Source organism: Leptonychotes weddellii, chromosome 11 (assembly GCF_054177405.1).
Source record: "Leptonychotes weddellii isolate Sample4059 chromosome 11, ASM5417740v2, whole genome shotgun sequence".
Lineage (NCBI taxonomy): Eukaryota > Metazoa > Chordata > Mammalia > Carnivora > Phocidae > Leptonychotes > Leptonychotes weddellii.
In genome coordinates, this window is record NC_138379.1 from 45,735,899 (window position 1) to 45,755,923 (window position 20,025).

At 46.1% G+C, this 20,025-nt stretch overlaps 1 protein-coding gene across 5 annotated transcripts in view; it reads right to left on the bottom strand.

Moving 5' to 3' along the window:
• The window catches only part of STIM1 (stromal interaction molecule 1), a 177,650-nt gene that overhangs the window by 88,929 nt on the left and 68,696 nt on the right, over window positions 1–20,025 (bottom strand). The window contains exon 1 of one of the 5 annotated variants that reach the window (XM_081798731.1): window positions 2,879–3,090. The exons of the other annotated variants lie outside the window; for them this stretch is intronic. The gene's annotated coding sequence lies outside the window, so the exon portion shown is untranslated. Of the gene's footprint in view, window positions 1–2,878; window positions 3,091–20,025 lie in introns of those variants that run through there. 5 annotated transcript variants of the gene reach the window in all.

Genomic DNA, 20,025 nt, shown 5'->3' on the forward strand with positions numbered 1-20,025 from the left:
CTCTGCTCAGCAGACAGTCTGCTTCTTGCTCGCTCTCTCTCTCTCTCAAATAAATAAATAAAATCTTTAAAAATAACAATAGTTATACTTTTAGTATCTACAGATTGAAAAACAATTGGGAAAATAATATGAATTCATGAAACACCCTTCAAGCACCCCCTTCAGTTTCAAATCCTCAAGTTGGAAACCACTGGCCTGTATACTGAAAATAATGTAGCAAAGGATACAGGCTTTTCAAGCGGTGGTCCCTAGCAGGTTCTCTAGCCTTTTCCCATACAACTCAACTCACACACACCTCACACTCCCACCACACTAAACTACTTTCAGTTCCATAAATATGCAAGACTCACTTTGTGGCTTTGTACATGATGTTCCCTCTGCCTACAATATCCTTGTCCCATTTTACACCTGGCTAATTCCTACTCAAGTTTCAAGATTCTACTCAGGCTTTTTCTAATTCCCCTAGGAAGTATTCTCTACACTGACTCCTTGGTTTACATTAGGAGCCCCTCTTCTGTGCCCTCATGGCCCCTGTGCTTCTCTCTATCACAACTTAGACCAATGAACCTCTGTATGCCTCCATTTCATTACCTATAAAATAAGGAGAAAACAGTATCTACCTCATAGAGTTTTAGGAATGAAATGAGTTAATACATATAAAGTACTTCAAATAGAGCATGGCACACAGTAAGCATTCGATTACTACCAAGTTATTTTTATTGTCATTGTGTGTCTAACCATTACACTGGAAGATCCAAGCAGGAACAATATTTGCATCCATCTCTGGTCTGGCCTACAGTAGGTGCTTGGTAAATAACTGGGAAAAGAATTAAGGGATCTAAGGCTGGTGGTGTAAGAAGGTTGAATCTAAGTCAGTGGTAGAACTGGAGATCTAGAGAATTGAGAAGTACTGCTAAGAGCAAGAGGTAAGTACAGTAGGAGCCAGGAATAAGATAGTCATCTCTCAAAGATAAGCACAAAACGACTATTACAGATTACTAAGAACTTGGGTGAAGAAACATAACTGAGAATTGCTAAATTATACATATCTTTTAAACTAGCTGAAGCCATACTCAATTATTATGAAGAGCTCTTTTGATTTGTCATTATAACCTGTTAATTTTGAGCTGAAAAAGCTGTTTCCCCTTTTGGAGGCACTGTTTCTTCAGCTGTAAAATGTGACATAATAACATAATTTCCTAAGTATTTAAGATTATGAAAGCAAACTACCCAGCCCATTGGTTAAAGTAAAACTAGTTTGTTCCGGATAAATGTTATGTCATCCCCTTGCCTTCAAATTTTCTTTCTCTTAAAAATGTAAAAAGAAAAAGGGTAAGTCCCTTGGATAATAACAGCCTAGATGGAGAGAGGGAGGAGACGAATGTGAAATGGACCTACACAAAGCACCAGGGCTTGGGGAAGGGTAGATGGGTACCTAAAGTTACTCTCCCCCCAACTCCTCATGGTCAGAACTCGCTGGCCCTTCAAGGCTCAGGGAAAGTCCTATTCCCACCAGCCTTCTTTAACCATTCCAGGCCCTATGAGTCTCCCCTCTGAGGCCACAGCACTGAGCCCAGCCCGGTTCAGGCACCACCTCACGAGGTCTCTTCCAATCATAATCGGACTCTGTCCCCAGCTGGCCTGTTAGCTCCTCTGCAGTGGGACCTGAGTGTCTTCCTGCTCTCTCCACAAGAACAGAATTCAGTATATTGTTATTGTCTAAGGGAGAAAGGGGCGGGGGGGGTGAACAAGTCAAGAACTATGTTGGGACTTATACCTACATTGTCTCTTTTACAAATCTGTAAAGTCAGTATTTTGATTATCTCTAATATAAGATGAGGAAACTGAGGCCCAGATATGCTAAGTGACTTGCTTGAGTCATATAAATAGTAAAAGAAAGGCTGGAACTGGGATACTGCCTGTCTCCAGAGTCTCGATAAGAATAAATGCATACTGGTGTCCACCTGGTTACCAACTATATAGCTGATTTGTTGGGCAATTTGGTCATACCAGCTCCCCACCTCAACTCTTCTCTGCTGCCAATCTGGGCCAAGCCATTTGACTTCTTTTCTTCCTCTTATTTTGTCCCAAATGCAAAGGGAGCTACCCTGGGTCCCTTCCACAGTAGAGTATGTGGAAGAAACAGGCTAAAAAGAGGGCCATGCCAGGGGAATAGAAGGGAGGCAAATATTAATATCCTACAATAGCAGAGCTAGTTAAACCCTCTTGTTTTACAGATAAGGACACTTAACTCTGAGAAGGCAGGTAACTTGCATAAGGTGACACAGGTGAGTGGAGACTGAAACCTTGTCCCCCAAACTCCCAAATTGGTGCTCATTTTGGTCTACCCGGCACAAGGCCATGGAGAACTGTCAGGCTTGTCACTGAGCAAAAAACCCAAACGCTGTAAACACAGGAAATGGGCTGGGATGAGGTTCAGAGGGAGCAGCAACTTTTGCCAAGTTAGAAATGTTCAAGGGTTTCCTGTCCACAGCTGTTAACTGTCACAGAAATGCTCCAGAAAGCAATGCAAGGTAGAAAGGGGAAAAAAAGAGAGAGAATGAGGAGAAAATATTTAGGCCCAGAAGTGACTTTATAAATTATTCAGCCCCAACCTACTTAATTTTACAGATGAAGAAGCTAAGACTCCCCCAAAAAAGAAAAATGACTTGTCCAAACTCACACTCCGAATTTAAGGACCCTTAGAAACCACTTACTTGGTTCAAATCCTTCATTTTAGGGATGAGAAGCCTGAGACCCAGAGAGGGAAAGAGCCTTGCCCAAGGTCACAGGGCTAGAGAGGCGGAGCTAGACTGGAACGGAGCTCTTCAACCTCACAGACCTGTGTGGTTAGAGGGAGCCCGCTGAAGTGACTTACCTCAGACACAGCTGTGTTGGCCATGGAGGGAGTACAACAGGTCAGGAAACCAAAAATAAGCAGGATATACTACCAACTAATGAAGAATAACAAGGACCAAACACAGCAAGCTTATAAGAGCCCAAACAAAAGTGCTCTGGCTGCTTAAGACACTTTGGAAAACTAAGAGGCAGAAAAACATTCGAGCTATTCCAGGAACAGAATCCAAGGAAGAACGAGTGGGGCAGGCAAACAGAAAAGGCCGGAAATGCTAAGGGAAATCCCAAGGTTCTGCTTCCTTCTTCTGTCCTAGAGCTAAATATCCAGAACACACCACCTCAGAAGCAACTCTGGGTTCAGCAGGCCACTATGGGGGCACTACTGTATAGTAATTAGCCCATTACTGGACCCCCACATACCACTGCTGGCAGGTATAGAGGGAAATTACATTTCCATGAGGCCTGGAATTTCACAGAGATTCACTTCTCATGCCAGCCCTGAGACACAAGGATTAGGACTCTCATTGAACGGATAAAGGAAACTAGGGCTTAGGGAAGACAAGTCTCTTGGTCTGGCATCAAGTTATTACTGTATATGGCAGATCCAGTGTTCAAACTTAAACTCTCTTTCAAGAAATGTTTAGTAAGTGCCTGCTTTTCCAACCCTGTCCTAAGGGCTGGGGATACACTGAGGAAACAAACATGGCCTCTGGCCTATAGGAATTCCAATCAAGGAATTGTGAATGCTTACTGGGTCACCCACATTACACATGAAGCGTGACTACTTAGAGGCTGGAAAGAACAGAAAGGCCAGAGGAACCCAAGCACCGAGAGCTGGGCTACAATAGTTGATTCCTCCAGAGACAGGGGGGCTCTGGTGAGAAAAGATGGGAGGCTGACCAGCATCACTGTACTTTTCTCCTACTCTGGTCAGAGCTTTCTCATCCAGCATGTCCCCAGTCCTCACTACAGTTAAGGCAGTCAGGCAGGGCAGAGACTCTTGATCCTGCTTGACAAATGAGGGAAATGAGACCAACAGCCGTGGTTCAGCCTAAGTGGCACAGTGAGCTGGTGGCAGAAAAAGTCAAGCCTCTTGGCTTCTGTTCTTTCTACTAGACTGCTCTGACTCTGGACCACAAAAGGGGAAATCTAAAACAGGGGATTGACGAAGAGTTAAAACCTCTAGATTTCCCTAGCTATCCTCTTTTCATTTCACCATGACTCCCATCCCCACTTCCCCGTGCACCCCTCATCATCCTCACAGAGTTCTTAACTTGGCTTACATATACCCTCATTCCCTCCCTTGGTGCCTCAAAATCAGTGATTCAATCAGTGAGTTAATCAACCACAAAGTCTTGGCCGCCATCAGATACCATGTCCTCAGGGAAACATTCCCCTCCACCAGCTCATCCTCAGCATTCAGATCTTTAAATGGCAATCAAAGAAGAGAGGAATGCTGAAAAATGGAAAGGCCAGGGGGAAACACCCTAGCAGGGGAGAACATTTCACACGATCTAAAGTCTGCACAGAAGATATCCAATTTGTCCCAGTCTGAGGTCCACCTGCTAAATCAACCCAGCTGGGGGTTTGAATTCCCGATAAGAAGGAAAAGTACTAAAAACCTACCATTAACTTATTCATTCATCCATTCTTCATTATTGATGTTTATTCTGTATACAACTTATGTTAGGTCCTAGAGCCACATAAAAAAAAAAAAAAAAAACTCTGCCTTCAAAAAGCTTACCTTTTAGTTTGTACTTCTAGTTGTAGATGAAACCATTTTTTGACTAATTCATTTGTTTCTATCACTTACATTGAACCTTGCGTGTATGTGACCAGTTTGTTTTCTTCAAGTCTTTGTAATGTGACTGTGGGAGATAATGGAAAGGAGGAAAGGAGGAAAGTTGTGTTTGTTCTCTGCTATATTTTTCCATCTATTCAGGAAGTTTTGCGGGGTTTTTTAGAACCCTGAATTGGCCTGTGGCTCTTTTGGTAAAAGGTGCATTCAGCAGTAAATAATCTTTTTCTTTTTTTTTTATTACAGCATAATAGCTTTACCAGGGGGAAGAAAAGCTTACCTTGTAGGGAAGAAAACAGGGAATCAGGATACAAGGAAAGAGCTACAGTTAAAGGATGTACCAACTTCTGTGGAAGCAAGATGACTAATTCTCTCTTAAGAGTAAGGGAAAGGTTTCCCAGAGAAAATGTCATTGGCTTAGTCTTAGGGAATATGAAACATCAGGATGCTAGAATGCCAAGCCCACATAGCCAGGGCTGGAGAGGTCTCTAAAGGCAGACTAAAGTGTCCCAGGTTCCTAGCAGAAAAGTTGATGTGGGATAAAAGAAATACACTATAGCCCTTGTTGCTTCAAAAATATTATACCTCTGGGGTATCTGCTCCAGGGAAAACCACCAAAGTCTGTAATACACCTAGCTCCACTCTGCACTCACACAGACCCAAAGCACTGAGCATAAGCTTGAGGTTCTACAAGAGACTTCTGTATCTTGGGCATGCACACTTCTGCTTCTTGCCTTGCAAACTGGCTCCCAGCAGCCTGAGCCACCTTACCTCACAAAAAGCTCTGCTGGTGGATACCACCATTAATGGTCTTAAGACGTAAAACTTGGGGCACCTGGGTGGCTCAGTTGGTTAAGCGTCTGCCTTCAGCTCAGGTCATGATCCCAGGGTCCTGGGATCGAGCCCCGCATCGGGCTCCCTGCTCAGTGGGGAGTCTGCTTCTCCTTCTCCCTCTCCCCACCTCATGCTCTCTCTCAGATAAATAAATAAAATCTTAAATTAAAAAAAAAAAAGATTTAAAGCTTAAAAGCCAGCTAAAATGAGAAATGGTCCAGTTCAAATGAAAACCTCTAGTGGTTTAACTCTGAGCTGGTCAAGATGAAGACAAAAATCCTTTAATGCAGCACAAATACAGAGCAAAGCAAATAGGTCATAACAAACCACAGTTCATTTAGTGGAAGCAGAAAGTCCAACAGTCCCTGCCACCCTACACACCCATCACCAAACCCATGTTCCAGCTAGGCCCAGCCAACGCACAAAGCACAAACAGCACTGGAAGGAAGGGTGAGGGGGAAGGTCCTCAGGCCCTTTCCTGAAGCACTATCCCAATGGAAGAGAGTAGCCTCCTATCCCCCACCCCAACAGCATAGAACACCAGCCCAGGCCAACCCTTGCGGGACTTGCAAATCAGCAAAGAAGCTGGCGAGGTGCCACCCAGGCACCACAGGCCACTCTTCCCAGGAAATCGGAGCTACTTTTGCAGCCCACGTGATGAGATTGCTATGTGCAGTCTAGATATTATATGGCCATTGCAAGGAGCGCTGTTCTGCTGCAGAACTCACCGGAATAGAGAAACTGGGTTAAAGTCTGACTGGTAACTTGATCGTCCACTAAACCCATTCTCACCTCCATGCACATCCCCCCACCACCCCCATCAAATCCTGCCCTACTGTCAAGTCCAATGCCCATACTGCTTACTCCGAGGGGAACGTTTGGCTCCCTGGTGGTCCTCAATGACCGCTCTATTTTATTCGAACAACATTTATCCACTCAAACAGTACGTAGCGATGCTCTTCCTATGGCGGCACGGTCTGCTCGGCAGGTCGGCAAAAACCAGCCAATCCTTCAGATGCTCTGCACTCCCCTCCCCAGAACTCAAGTTCTTTGACGAGGCTGCCCAAGACCTACACTTGTACCGCTAAACCCTCCCAGGGATCACCTCCAGACGCAACAGATGTCCTACACTAGACGATTCAACGGGAACACACCTCAACTCAAGAGCCCACTGCCAACTGCCCCCCACCCCACCCCGCCAATTCGTCCTGCCCCTTCTGGTCAGATCTGGTTTCCCACCACTTCACGCAGGCCTCACCTCGCTCACCATGTTGATGACCCTGTTCCCTCTAGCAGAGGGACAGGCAGACATCAGTCAACTGGCATCCCTCAGTTAATGGATCAGCTCTTTTTTAAATTAATTTACTTATTTCAGAGAGAGAGAGAGCACAAGCAGGAGTAGGAGCAGAGGGAGGGAGAGAATCCTCAAGCAGACTCCCTGCCGAACACAGAGCCCAACCCAGGGTTTGATCCCAGGACCCCAAGACCATGACCTGAGCCAAAATCAACAGTCAGACTCAACCGACTGAGCCACCCAGGCACCTCGAACTTATTTCTTTAACATTAGAGTTCATCAGTAAGGGCATACACTTTTAATAAGAGCTTTGTATCATTTAAGTTATTATTATTATAGCAGCTAACATTTATGTAGCACTACGTGTCAGGCACTATTCTAAGCACTTCATATTTATCTCATTTACCCTCTTGAAAACCCTACAAGGTATCAATATGATCAATTCCATTCTCCCAATCCAGAAATGAAGGCATGGAGAAGTAAACTAAGTGGTAGCATTAGAAACAAACAGTCTGGCTCTAGAGTCCAAGCTCTTAACTACTACACTATGCTGCAGGGTATAATAAGGACCTTTATATACATATAGACACATGTGTACAGGGCTTAAATACACCTCCCATAATACACTTCTTCTAAATTAAGTCCAAACTTCTGTCTCTTTAGCTTTACTCTGCACTGCCTCTCCCATGTGCCCCCCACTCCCACCAGACTGACATACTCACAGGGCCTGCCCTTTCATTCCTGGCTTGCCATCCTCCCTCCTTCCTTCCCCCAAATCCTAATCAACCTTTCAGGCTTAGCTTCTCTAGGAAAGCTCCTAGAAAAACGGAAGGGAGGGAGGGAGGGGATCACCACTGGTTTAATGCCTACCATGCATCAGTCACTATGCTGGTGCTTTGAACACATCACCTCATGTAATCCTCACACTCCTGTGAGGCTGCTATCACTATACCCATTTTACAGATAAGGAAAAAGTAGTTCAGGGATTTAACCTGTCAAGGAGCCACAGTTCTAAAGCACACACTCTTTTCGCTATACCTTCTAAGCTCTTTATGACCTACTCCCCACATTTAAATGTTTACACGTATACTACTTGACTTTGTGTTTTATTTAAAATTGTCTCAAACTATTTTCCTGCTTATGTATGTGTCTATCTCTCCAACTGGACTCTAAGCCCCTCACCCCAAGGGCTTCCTCTAAATCCCTAACACATGGCTAGGTACACAGGGACTACAGAGTTTTACTGAACCAAATAGGTCTGGGCTCAGATTTGTTGTGCTCTGGGTAAAGCTGTTAAACATCTGCATCTTAACCATATATAACTATTGGTTAACTTCTTCTAGAGCTAAGAAAAAGGTTCTCTTAACCAAGAAAATCATATAGTGCAGTCTATGAGTCACTCTTGTCGGCAATATGAAGATCCCAGAAAACAAGCAACAAAAAAAGAACCACAGTGGGTGGAATGTTTTTTCCCATCCCACTCTGTAGGGAACACAATTGGGCTGATGTTCTCTAAAGAGTGCACACAGCTTCAGCTACAGAATGAGGGAATCCCAAAGGGAAGGTCAGCAAAAACCAGCCAATCCTTCAGATGCTCACAGGAAGCCCCGGGAGGGTTCAGAATAATGTGGTAGCAAATACTGGCCAAGGACAGACAGAATCTAGGCTTCATTTATTCAACAAATAGTTCTTTTTTTTTTTTTAAGATTTATTTGTTGGGGCACCTGGGTGGCTCAGTCGGTTAAGCATCTGCCTTTGGCTTGGGTCATGATCCCGGGGTCCTAGGATCGAGCCCCACGTTGGGCTCCCCACTCGGCGGGGGGCCTGCTTCTCCCTCTCCTGCCTGCTTCTTCCCCCTACTTGTGCTCGCACTCTCTCTCCGTCAAATAAATGAATAAATAAAAATAAAAGGATTTGTTTATTTGAGAGAGAGAGCATGTGCTTGAGCAGAGGGGGGAGGGAGTTGTTGGCCTGGCAGGGAAGAGGGAGAGACAGAATCTCAAGCAGACTCCCCAATGAGCGTAGAGCCCGACATGGGACTCAATCTCATGACCCCGAGGTCATGAACTGAGCTGAAAACAAGGGTCAGATGCTTAACCCACGGAGCCAGCCAGGTGTTCTTTAACAAACAGTTCTTTTTTTTTTTTTTTTAAAGATTTGTATTTATTTATTTGACAGAGAGAGAGATAGCGAGAGCAGGAACACAAGCAGGGGGAGAGGGAGAGGGAGAAGCAGGGGGAGAGGGAGAGGGAGAAGCAGGCTTCCTGCCAAGCAGGGAGCCCGATGTGGGACTCGATCCCAGGACCCTGAGATCATGACCTGAGCCGAAGGCAGACGCTTAACAACTGAGCCACCCAGGCGCCCTAACAAACAGTTCTTGACAGCACTAAGCATACCAGTCAATCTAGTGTGCAATCTGGACAAATTACTTAACTTCTCTGGACCTCAGTTTATTCACCTCTAAAAAGAGCTTAGTAAGCACTTTTCTGCCCATATCACGAAGTTTTGAGAGGGTCAAATGAGAAAGGACAGATCAACATCATGGACAAAGACTAAGGCTATTTTTTTTTAATCGTGGTCAGACATATATAACATAAGAGGCTGTATTTCATACTGTATTTCTCTGGTCTAAGGGGAGAGCCGTGGTTGGGAGAAATGTGGAAATGAGATCAGTGGTAACCTCAACTGCATCTAGTTACCCACTTTCCTGACCCCCTGTTGGGCCTGTAAGATTTCTAGGAGTCACAGCACAAAGTCAGTTCTAGAATTTTCAGGATTGAAACCCTAGAAGAATCACAAAATCTCAGAGCTATAAGGCCCTTTAGAGGCCAACTTACTCTAACTCATACTCATTACTCATCTTGCTTCCAGCCCATCACCAGATAATCGGGATGGCACTGCTTATGTGTATATCCTCTGGGTGCCCCAGAGATCAAGCAACATTATATAAGCCAGATTATCTAGTTTCAATAACTATGTTTATTTTCCTATTGCTATCCCTGAGTCTTTAGAAAATTCTTGTCTAAATATTCTATGCAGGGCTCAGTTATATGGTAATAAAGAAAAGTTCCCGTGCCCAACTTGGACCCAAACATAAAAGGAGAGCAGTACCTTGCTGAAGCTAGTATGATATAGTGGAGATAATTAGTGAGAGTCCCCCCCATGGAGGAAAGGGTTTTAAAATCCAGGTTTAGATGACATGGTCCAGTTGCCCCTTCTCACATCTTCTGATGTTAACCTTACTCATTCTGGATGGTGGGTGGTCTTATAAGAAATCCAGCATTTCCTCACAATGGCCCTAGGCAACTAGTCTGTTTAACAGTTGTAATGTCAAAGCACTCATATCTCTGGATGGCCCACTCCAATGGTAGGAATTTCTAGTAGTTTGAAAAATCCTCCTTGTACAGCAGGGGACCAGATTAAAAATAATTCAAACTACTTCAGTTATGGAAACTGCCATTTTAAAGTTGTCAGCCCCCTCTGCCTTAGAAACATCAAGTCACCTTGGAGCAGACCCTTGTTCTTGAGGGAATCCCCTTTTAACCATATAAATATAAAACAAGGGAGCACACATTCCCTAGGGGGAAAGGAAACAGCATGATCTTTTGTGACTTGGCAAAGACTGCTCCCAACACCCCTTAGAAAGTGAATACAAATGCATGAACATACATATGTACAGGATCCAAAACCCTTCCAGGACAAAAGACTGAAATCTTCACCCCTTTCTTTTGAGGTTCAATGCTATTATCATTTCCCTAACAGACTGAGATCCTAATCAAGTTAAAGGTAGAAAGGAACATTAAGAGCCTACAGTAAGTGCTCATGCAGAGGAAACAGAAAGTCTGAATGGGTGTTTCAAGCTCAATACAATAACCAAAATGACTGTAGAAGAAGGCTGGTTCTGGAACTGAAATGTGGCTAAATCTAGAAATACTTCTAGACCCTGCCACCTGGTGATTATAGGGGTTCCCTCCTCCAATGAATGAGCTTATACATATATGAACTGAGGAGCATTCACTCTGAGAGTTCAAGCATAGTGGAGTCTAGGCCAAATGTGAAACTGAAGGGTGCTGTCATCCTCCCTCAAAAAACCACTGCACCATGTGTAGAACCAAGTCCTCGTGGCTACACTAAATAAGGAAAGAGCACACTGTGAGAGCCACTCTTAAAAGCCACATGGTGTCCCATGACGGAAACTGAAAATGGGGCCCACTAACAGACCAATAAGATTCTCTAGTTCTCTCTTGGGAACTAAGCCTGACTCCTTTGGACCAAATGAGCCTATGAAGTCCTTAAATACTTCAGAAAGAGAAAGAGGAAAGGCCCCAGGAGAGACATACTAAACTTCCAGATAATTTCATCCTCATTCAAGAGATCAATCTTACTATTGAAAAGAGATCTGACCTTATTTGTGCTCCAAGCTGATGACAAGCTGATGAGGTATGTCATATCCACTGTACCTCAATTTTTACAAAATATGCTTATACTGTCCCACCCACAGGGCTCTCTAATTATGCCTTCTGAAGCCACTGAGAAAAACAAGTTGATGCTCTCATCCAAAGAATGGCCTTTCAAGGATATGAAGACAACGATTATGTTTTCTCTTCAGGCCTTCCAAATCTGGTTCCTCAACCCCTCTTCAAAGGATTAGATTTTCAGGATCTCTCTCCATTGTGCCTCCTTTATATATGCTCTGACCTGTCCATGTGGCCCTGAGAGTCTCCTAGCCCAGAACTGGATGCAGGCTACCACAGACAGCACTCTCAGAGCAAATGAGACTATTCTTCTGTTTCATATCTCAGTTATGTGAACCGAGGAGCCAGTCCCCTTTACAGGCACTACATTATACCTTGTTAGGAGGCTCCCTAGTCAGGGCATGGAGAGGTGAAGGCTGGCCAAAAGGCAAGTAGCTCTGCCTGCTTGGGTCCTGGGATTCTAGTACTGAGATTGCTGTTTCATCCCTCCCCACTGCCTACCTCTGGGCCTCTTGCCCAGGGCCCCTTTAATGCTTAGACTTTAAGCCTAAGTCATCTTACTCCTTAATCTTATCCACCCGAGCAAAAGAGGCAATGACTGAACCACAAATGAAGAGATGGAAAGCAATATGGTAGTTAAGAATATGGGTTCTGGAGGTCAAATCCTGGTGCTATCACTTAAAAGCCATGAGACCTTGGACATACCTTCAGTGTCCCTTAACTCCTCTTATGCTTCACTTTTCTGCCCTCTAGAATGAGGATAATAATAGTACTTATTGATGGAAATGTTCTATACCTTGACTGCAGGGAAGAGATTACAAAGGTTGTATATATTTGTCAACACTTAAAACAAGTGCATTTTACTCTATGTAAATTTACTCAATAAAGTCACTTTGAAAAGTTTTTTTAAAAAATTATAGAAACTAGGGGCGCCTGGGTGGCTCAGTTGGTTAAGCGACTGCCTTCGGCTCGGGTCATGATCCTGGAGTCCCGGGATCGAGTCCCGCGTCGGGCTCCCTGCTCGGCAGGGAGTCTGCTTCTCCCTCTGACCCTCTCATGCTCTGTCTCATTCTCTGTCTCAAATAAATAAATAAAATCTTTAAAAAAAAAATTATAGAAACTACTCATGGAGGATTGTAAGGATTAAGAGAATTATAAAATACCTAAAATAGTTCCAGAAATCATGATAAGCACTGGACAAATGTTATCTGTCTGTAATGGAATTTGCAGTGCTGCACACAATCCCTATGTCCTATGCTTGCTGTTGGGGAGCAAGGGACGGGTCTGAAGACCCAAAGGCATCCTTGGCTAACCCAGATGTGGTATGTTCCCAGAAGCCTCATTACAGATCTGGCTTTCACAAGGATCAAACGCCAGTGTTACAAACCACACCTCCTCCATGCTCCAGCCAACGTTGTGTTTAACACTGGGAAAGCCAAACCACAGGAATCATCATCAAAACCAAAGATATTCCGGGGAAACTGGGAGGGATCTGCTTTCCTTAGTCTTCTTCTGGCTTAGCTCATGAGGTCCTCCTGGAGCAACTTGGGTTTTTATTCAGTCCTTCACCAAGTCTTTCCTGTCTCCTGGGTCCAGCCAGTGCAGGAGTGAGGGAGTGACCAAAGGACAAGATAGCCAGTTTCCCAGCTGACTCACCCTCACCAAGTTCACGATCTATAGGAATTACAAATAGAAAAAGAAAACTGATATGAGAGGCAGCAAGGTATAGCGAAGGGAGCAGCACTCTGCTGGGAGTGGGAAGACCAGCGTCCAGCCTCGGCTGACACCAGTCATACGACCTGGAGCTTGTCCCATGTTCCCTGCGGACCTAGGTTTCCTTCTCTATTAAAATGAAAGGAGACGAATATACAATCTCACAGTCTGTGGGCTGATGATGGGGGAAAACCAAGTGTAACAGGACTTGTTTCAGGCTCACGGCCGTGTGAGAAACCTCAGGGTGAGCCAAGTGAGCTAGGTTAGAAGAACTGATTGTCTCTGATCCAGCTGCAGCTGCCGCCACACGGGGGAGAGTACGCACAATCTGGAGGAGATCCCTGTCGGCTGCTATTACAGGGAACAGTTCATTTCCATTTTCTCACTTTGCACGGCCCCACAGGGCCAAACCTGAGAGTGAAGGAGTCAGGATGCCAAGAGTGGCTCATTTCTGGCATTTCTCCCTACTCATTCCCTGGGTCAGGCCCAGGGGCTTCGAAGAGCACTGTGGGTGAAGGGCAAGGTAAGGCCAAGCAGACAAAGATACCGTCTGTGGCACACGACACCATTCCCACTGCGATGCGTCGTTGCAGGGCTCTGGAGCCTGGACGGCATGCCGGTCACCGAATCACCGAAGAGAACGCTTTCGTAGCTCATGGAGGCGCACAACAGAGTGGTATGCAACCATCTGCTTCCAGTTCAGGCATTAGTGTCGTTCAAGGCAAAATTACTGATAACTCGAGTCTCCCTCAGGAGACTCTGTTTCTCGCTCTCAAGAGGCCCCATCATGGAGAGGGGGGCAGACAGGGAAGTGGATAATCACCGCACCACAGAGGCCGGTACAAAGTGCTGTGGAGGCACAAAAGTGGGTATGCCTACCTCCACAGAGACAAGAGATCTAACGCAGCGTCACTGAAAAGGTGACATCTAAACCAGCTCTTGAAGGATGTGTGCGCATACAGGGGGTAAAGACGGGAAGGACATTCCTGACAGAGGGAACAGAATGTATGAAAAAGCCTGTCATGCTTCAGGCACTGCAAGCAGTCTGGTGGAGCCGGAACACAAGACAGGTGGGTGCAGCCGCCTCGTGGTATTTAGGACCCTACTTCTCACACAAGACGGAGACCGCAAAGCCTCCACAGGGGCGCAGGGGAGAAGAAAGAGTGCGGAGAAGCGGGTGAGGCGGTGCCTACACATCCCTCCCCGCTCGCCCTCTCCCCAGACTCTGCCCCACACACCTCCCTCTTCACAGCACACATACTCCTACACCCCTGACAGCTCGGGGAAGAAAAAACCGTCTCACACTGAGGTCAGCAGCTCCAGGATCCCCAGGTGAAGAGGTTGGTCCTCCATTAAAAGAAAGAAACAAGAACGTAAGCCCCTGGAAAAGGGACTACTAATTTACAAAGATCCAACCGAGCCTGGCAGTCGGCCCCTCAGGAAGCCTGGGGGGATCTCATCCTACCAGACTCAGTGCCTTTTTCACTCAGACTCATCTCTGGTGAGCCATCTCCTAGTCTCTCTCCAACTGAGAATGCTGCGGAAGCTGGAGCGAGAAAGGCGACCCAACAAATCCAGAGCTGACTTACTTCTCAAAAGTGCCTTTAGCTACAGTTATATTCTCGCCTCACACTAAACACATGCACAAGAATTTGGATGGGAAAAACAATTTAGATACTCTCGGGTATCTCCCAAGCAGGCACATTCCTGAGCCTCGGCCATGCTGAGAATCCACGGGTTACTGACACAGGGAGGCCAGGCAGATAAGTCCAAGTAGACAAGGCCAAGGAAGCCATGGCAACAAGATGACAGGCAAGACCTAAAGTCTGTAACCACACTGGGAAACAGCTGCGAGTGGGGGAGAAGCATGGACTTCAGTCAGACCAGAGCTTGAACCCCAAGCCACCACTTGCTAGCTTCCCTGGACCTTCAGTCTTCTCATCTGTAAATGAGGATACTAACAGCATTTACCTCAGAGCATTCTTGGGACTATTAAGGGAAGTAGAGAATATAAACCACCTAGCCTGGGGCACATGGTCGGTGTTTAAATAACCTCCCTTCAACCAGTGCCACAATGATGCATTCTTGCACAACTAGGGAGGGGCGGCCCCATTCATAACACAGTCTGTGCAGACGGCGCACCCTGCAGTCATGCACCGCATTGTCCAAGACAGCCAGCCCCCAAGACTTCTTCTGTCCATCAGCAGTGCCAGAACTCGGAACAACAGACATCAGTTCAAGAAAATGGATGGGCCTGATACCACTCAATCCCAATAACAAATATGAGACCAGTGACAATGAGCTCTGAAAACCAAGGCAACTTCATCCCAGCCAGAAAGGCTCTACTATGCTCCTACTGGGGTAAAAACCAATCTCTGGACCTCGATCAACCTCAAGTCGTCTGTAGATGAACTCCATCAACCAAAGACCTGGTGAGTGTGAAGCAAGTGTGCAACTAAGGTCCATGTCCTCTCTGCTTGACAGGTGCACCAAATGCTCAAGGGCAGGCCATTTCTCTAAAGCTGTTAAGTCCTGTCACATGGGACCCAGGAGACTGAGTCCAAGATTTAGGGTGACCTTAGCACCCTGGTTACCAAGGAGTGATGCCACTGCTCCTGACTGAATTTCTCCAGACAGGAAGGGGCCATCTGATTGTTTCTTATATCCCTAAGTCCTAGCACAGTACATGATATAACCCATCAGCTGTAAATGGTTGCTTAATAAATGACCCAACATGGACATGGCCTTGTCCCTCTCACCTGGCCTCCAGGTCTTTGCATATACTCTGCCTGCTGCCTAAAATTGCCTTTCTTAACCCTATTTACTTAGCTAATTTTTCTCAATCCTCAGGTCTCACTTAAATGTCATCTCCTCAGGTACTGAGGAGATAAAAGTTCCCTTGCAATATGTACCCTCTCATCACTTCCCTTATTTCCACTTCATGACATTCATCAGACTTCACTGTAATTCTTTGCTTCATTTTTGCCTTCCCTGCTACTCTGTAAGCTCTAGGAAGCCCAAACCATATCCGTCTTTCCTGATACTGATTCCCAGGGCCTGGAATAGAAGGAGTACACAGTATATTAGAAAGGCTAAACATGGGGCGCCTGGGTGGCTCAGCTGGTTAAGCGACTGCCTTCGGCTCAGGTCATGATCCCGGAGTCCTGGGATCGAGTCCCGCATCAGGCTCCCAGCTCGGCGGGGAGCCTGCTTCTCCCTCTGACCCTATCCCCTCTCATGACTGTTTCTCTCTCTCTCTCTCAAATAAATAAATAAATAAAATCTTTAAAAAAAAAAAAAAGAAAGAAAGGCTAAACATGAAGGAATGAACGAATGAATGAGAGAGCTCCGGTCCAAAATGACTCTCGGGTAACTAGGTATTCAAAACTGTCTGCTCAGCCCTAAGTGGTCAACAGTTACTTTTTGACTAGAATCTTCACAGAGCCTATAAATACCCATGCATGGAAGATGGCAGCAGACTGGATGAACAACAGAACAAAGAACAGTCTGTGTGATAGGACGTAAGGAGAGATAAAGTAGGGGTTTTGAAGCAGAAACCTCACCTCTGAGTGCCTTGAATGCCATATAAAGGAATATGGTGAAGAGCCTGCAGGACAGCCTCTATCTGACCTGGGTTCACTAAGGTGGCATACAGCACGTACCCTCCCGCTAGAGCCATCCGCTTAGCTCCCTTCGCTGCTCACACACTGGCAGGTCTTCCTTCTCCCTGTCCCTTCAGGTTCATCCCCATTTCTCCAAGTCATATGGGATCAATCAATTACACAAGTGGCCCCAAGGATAGCCCACCCCAATTATCCTAGCCCAATATTTACTAAAGAAAGTTACAACAGGGAAGCTGTCATTTAGAAAGGACAAGATCAGAAGGCCTGGATTCACGTTGTTAGCTGTGTGACAGTAGGTTACTTAGTAAATCTTTCTGAGTTTTAGCAATCTCTGTAAAATGAGGATAATACCCACCTCACAAGGTTGTAGGGAAGATAGAGATAACACATGTAAAGGGTCTAGTACAGTGCCTTTCATATAGTGAGGGTCCAACACAGGTTTATCAAAAAATAACAAAAATCCCAACCAGGGCAGAAGGGTATTATTTCCTCCTAAATGCTAAGCACTTTCACTCCATCTGATACAGCAAAGACCCAAGAGGCCAGAGACTACTCATGTAGACTTGAGCCTGCATCGCCTCCTAAAAGGGGATGGGCAGATTGCCCTGTTTCCATTCTCTGTCTAGCTGTCTGAGCACTGAGGAAATTACCAGCAGGCAGGCTGCTGGGAGTGGGGAGGTGGGGGACGAGCTGAGGCTCTCTCCGAACTTCAGATCTATTCATAGCCTGGTCACATGTCCACAGAGGCCCAAGACTGTTGTCTGTAAACTTGGTAACCTATGGCCCCAAGCATACAATTTAGGACTAAGGTGTGTTTCAGACCAAACACTACAGACTGAGATCCACTCTAAATAATGAAATGTGGGAACAAACCAAAGCAACCAGAGGTGAGGTGTTAACTCTTGACAAGATGCAGGAAAGGAAACCACAGAATAAATCCCTCCCCCTCCCCAACCCTGCTAGCTTTATGTTACAGTGGGTCTCAGACGGAGCTCAGCCTTTGCAGAGATTTCCATTTGCCCTTGTTAGCATCTTCAGATACTCACTCTACCCCTGACCGACTGTGTCACCTTGCACAAGTCACAGCTCTCCAGGCTTGTGTCTACACCTGAAACTCAAGAACGCTAGGCCAGTTGATCCCTACATCTTGATTAGGATGCTCACAGCACTTCATCCCCAAGCCCCAGCCCTGATTTATGAGAACCCAAAGTCTAAAACACTGTGCTCTAGAGATGGCAAGAGAAGGATCTCAGGGGTACTGCCCTCGGCACCAGCCTCAGCCACTGCACCAGGAAGAGAGGCAAGAACGGAAGCAGCTGGGCAGAAACCATCCCAACTTCTCAAAGTCCTCGCACCTCCAGCCTCTGAAGGTCATCATGTCACAGCACCCAGGAAGGAGCTCAGGAAACATAAGCAAATGACCTCTCGGCATCAGAATGTGGGTGCTAATCGCCAATTCCCTAAGCAGAGGTCTGCCTGCTTTAAAACAAAAGAGGAAAAGAGGGAATAAAGGGCCTGTATTTCCTATCTTTCCCAATCTGAGACAGCAACAGAGGACAAGCAAAACAGGATATCTGAATAAAACCTACCAGCGGTCATAAGTTATTAGGTGGCAAATCTGAGGTTCAAATACAGTTCAGTGTGTGTGTGTGTGTGTGTGTGTCTATGGTTATATGGTCTTTTCTTTATTCCACCAACACGCCTCATGAGGAAGATTCAAGAAGTGCTGGCTTCCAGAATGCCAAGAAAGCTGTGATACCAGGAAGGGATTCAAGTTCTTATGGGCCCTTTGGGGCTCTGTGAGGTGCCCCTCTACACACACACACACATACACACACACACATCACAATCACACAATCCCAGGGCTAACCTAAAAAATTCACAGAGCACAGATAAACCAAGTGAGTTTAAAAGACAGAATAGTTCTCAAGCCAGGATTACATGTGTATTGACATATCTAAAGAAAAAATGTATCCTTTTTAAAAAATTTTATTTATTTGTCAGAGAGAGGGAACACAAGCAGGGGGAGCGGCAGGCAGAGGGAGAAGCCGGCTGCCCACTGAGCAGGGAGCCCAATGCAGGGCTCGATCCCAGGACCCCGGGATCATGACTTGAGCTGGAGGCAGATGCTTAACAGACTGAGCCACCCAGGTGTCCCGAAAAAATGTATCCTTTATCAAGGAGCTATAGAAGCTGAGAAAAAGCAAAGTCACAGACACAGATTGGCAGACACATAACTGGGTTCATTGGCAGAATGAGCCCATCATTCATTTCCTTCCATAAAGGTTTACTGAGCACCTGCTATACGCCAAGTACAATTCTAGGCCCTGGGAATACAGTGATTCTAACACTCTCAAGGAGAGAGGGAGCCAACGAAGTTCAAACCTCCGAGTAGCTTTCCCATGATCTTGCCATCCCTACTGTGAGGTGACTGCATCAGGCTGTTGTAGACCCCGGATCAACCAGGGTTCCCAGTTGAAGGAACAACTTAGTTTGCAAGTTCAACAACCAAAGCTGATTCTGGCTAGTCTACACAAAAAACGAAGTTATTAAAAGATAAGCTCAGGGGCGCCTGGGTGGCTCAGATGGTTAAGCGTCTGCCTTCGGCTCAGGTCATGATCCCAGGGTCCTGGGATCGAGTCCCGCATCGGGCTCTCTGCTCCTTGGGAGCCTGCTTCTCCCTCTGCCTCTCTCTCTCTGTCTCTCATGAATAAATAAATAAAAAATCTTAAAAAAAAAACATTAAAAGATAAGCTCAGATTCACCTGGAAAAGTGGAAAACCAGATATATGAATGCCAAGAACAATGCCTAAAATCAGGTGGCAGAACTAGTCTGTCATCACATCTCATGTTCCATTGCTCCCCTGCTCCACAGAGCACAGAGAAGCCAAGTGATGCTAACTGCCAATGCCCATACACTCCACTACTGCTAGCCTCCACTACTGCTAGCCTCCACTACCGCTAGCCTCCACAACATAGACACTTCCACTACTGCTAGCCTCCACTACCGCTAGCCTCCACAACATGGACACCTCCACTACTGCAAGCCTCTACTACTGCTAGCCTCCACTACTGCTAGCCTCCACAACATAGACACTTCTACTACCGCTAGCCTCCACTACTGCTAGCCTCCACTACCGCGAGCCTCCACAACAGACACCTCCACTACCGCTAGCCTCCACTACCGCTAGCCTCCACTACCGCTAGCCTCCACTACTGCTAGCCTCCACAACATAGACACTTCTACTACCGCTAGCCTCCACTACTGCTAGCCTCCACTACCGCGAGCCTCCACAACAGACACCTCCACTACCGCTAGCCTCCACTACTGCTAGCCTCCACTACCGCGAGCCTCCACAACAGACACCTCCACTACCGCTAGCCTCCACTACCGCTAGCCTCCACTACCGCTAGCCTCCACAACAGACACCT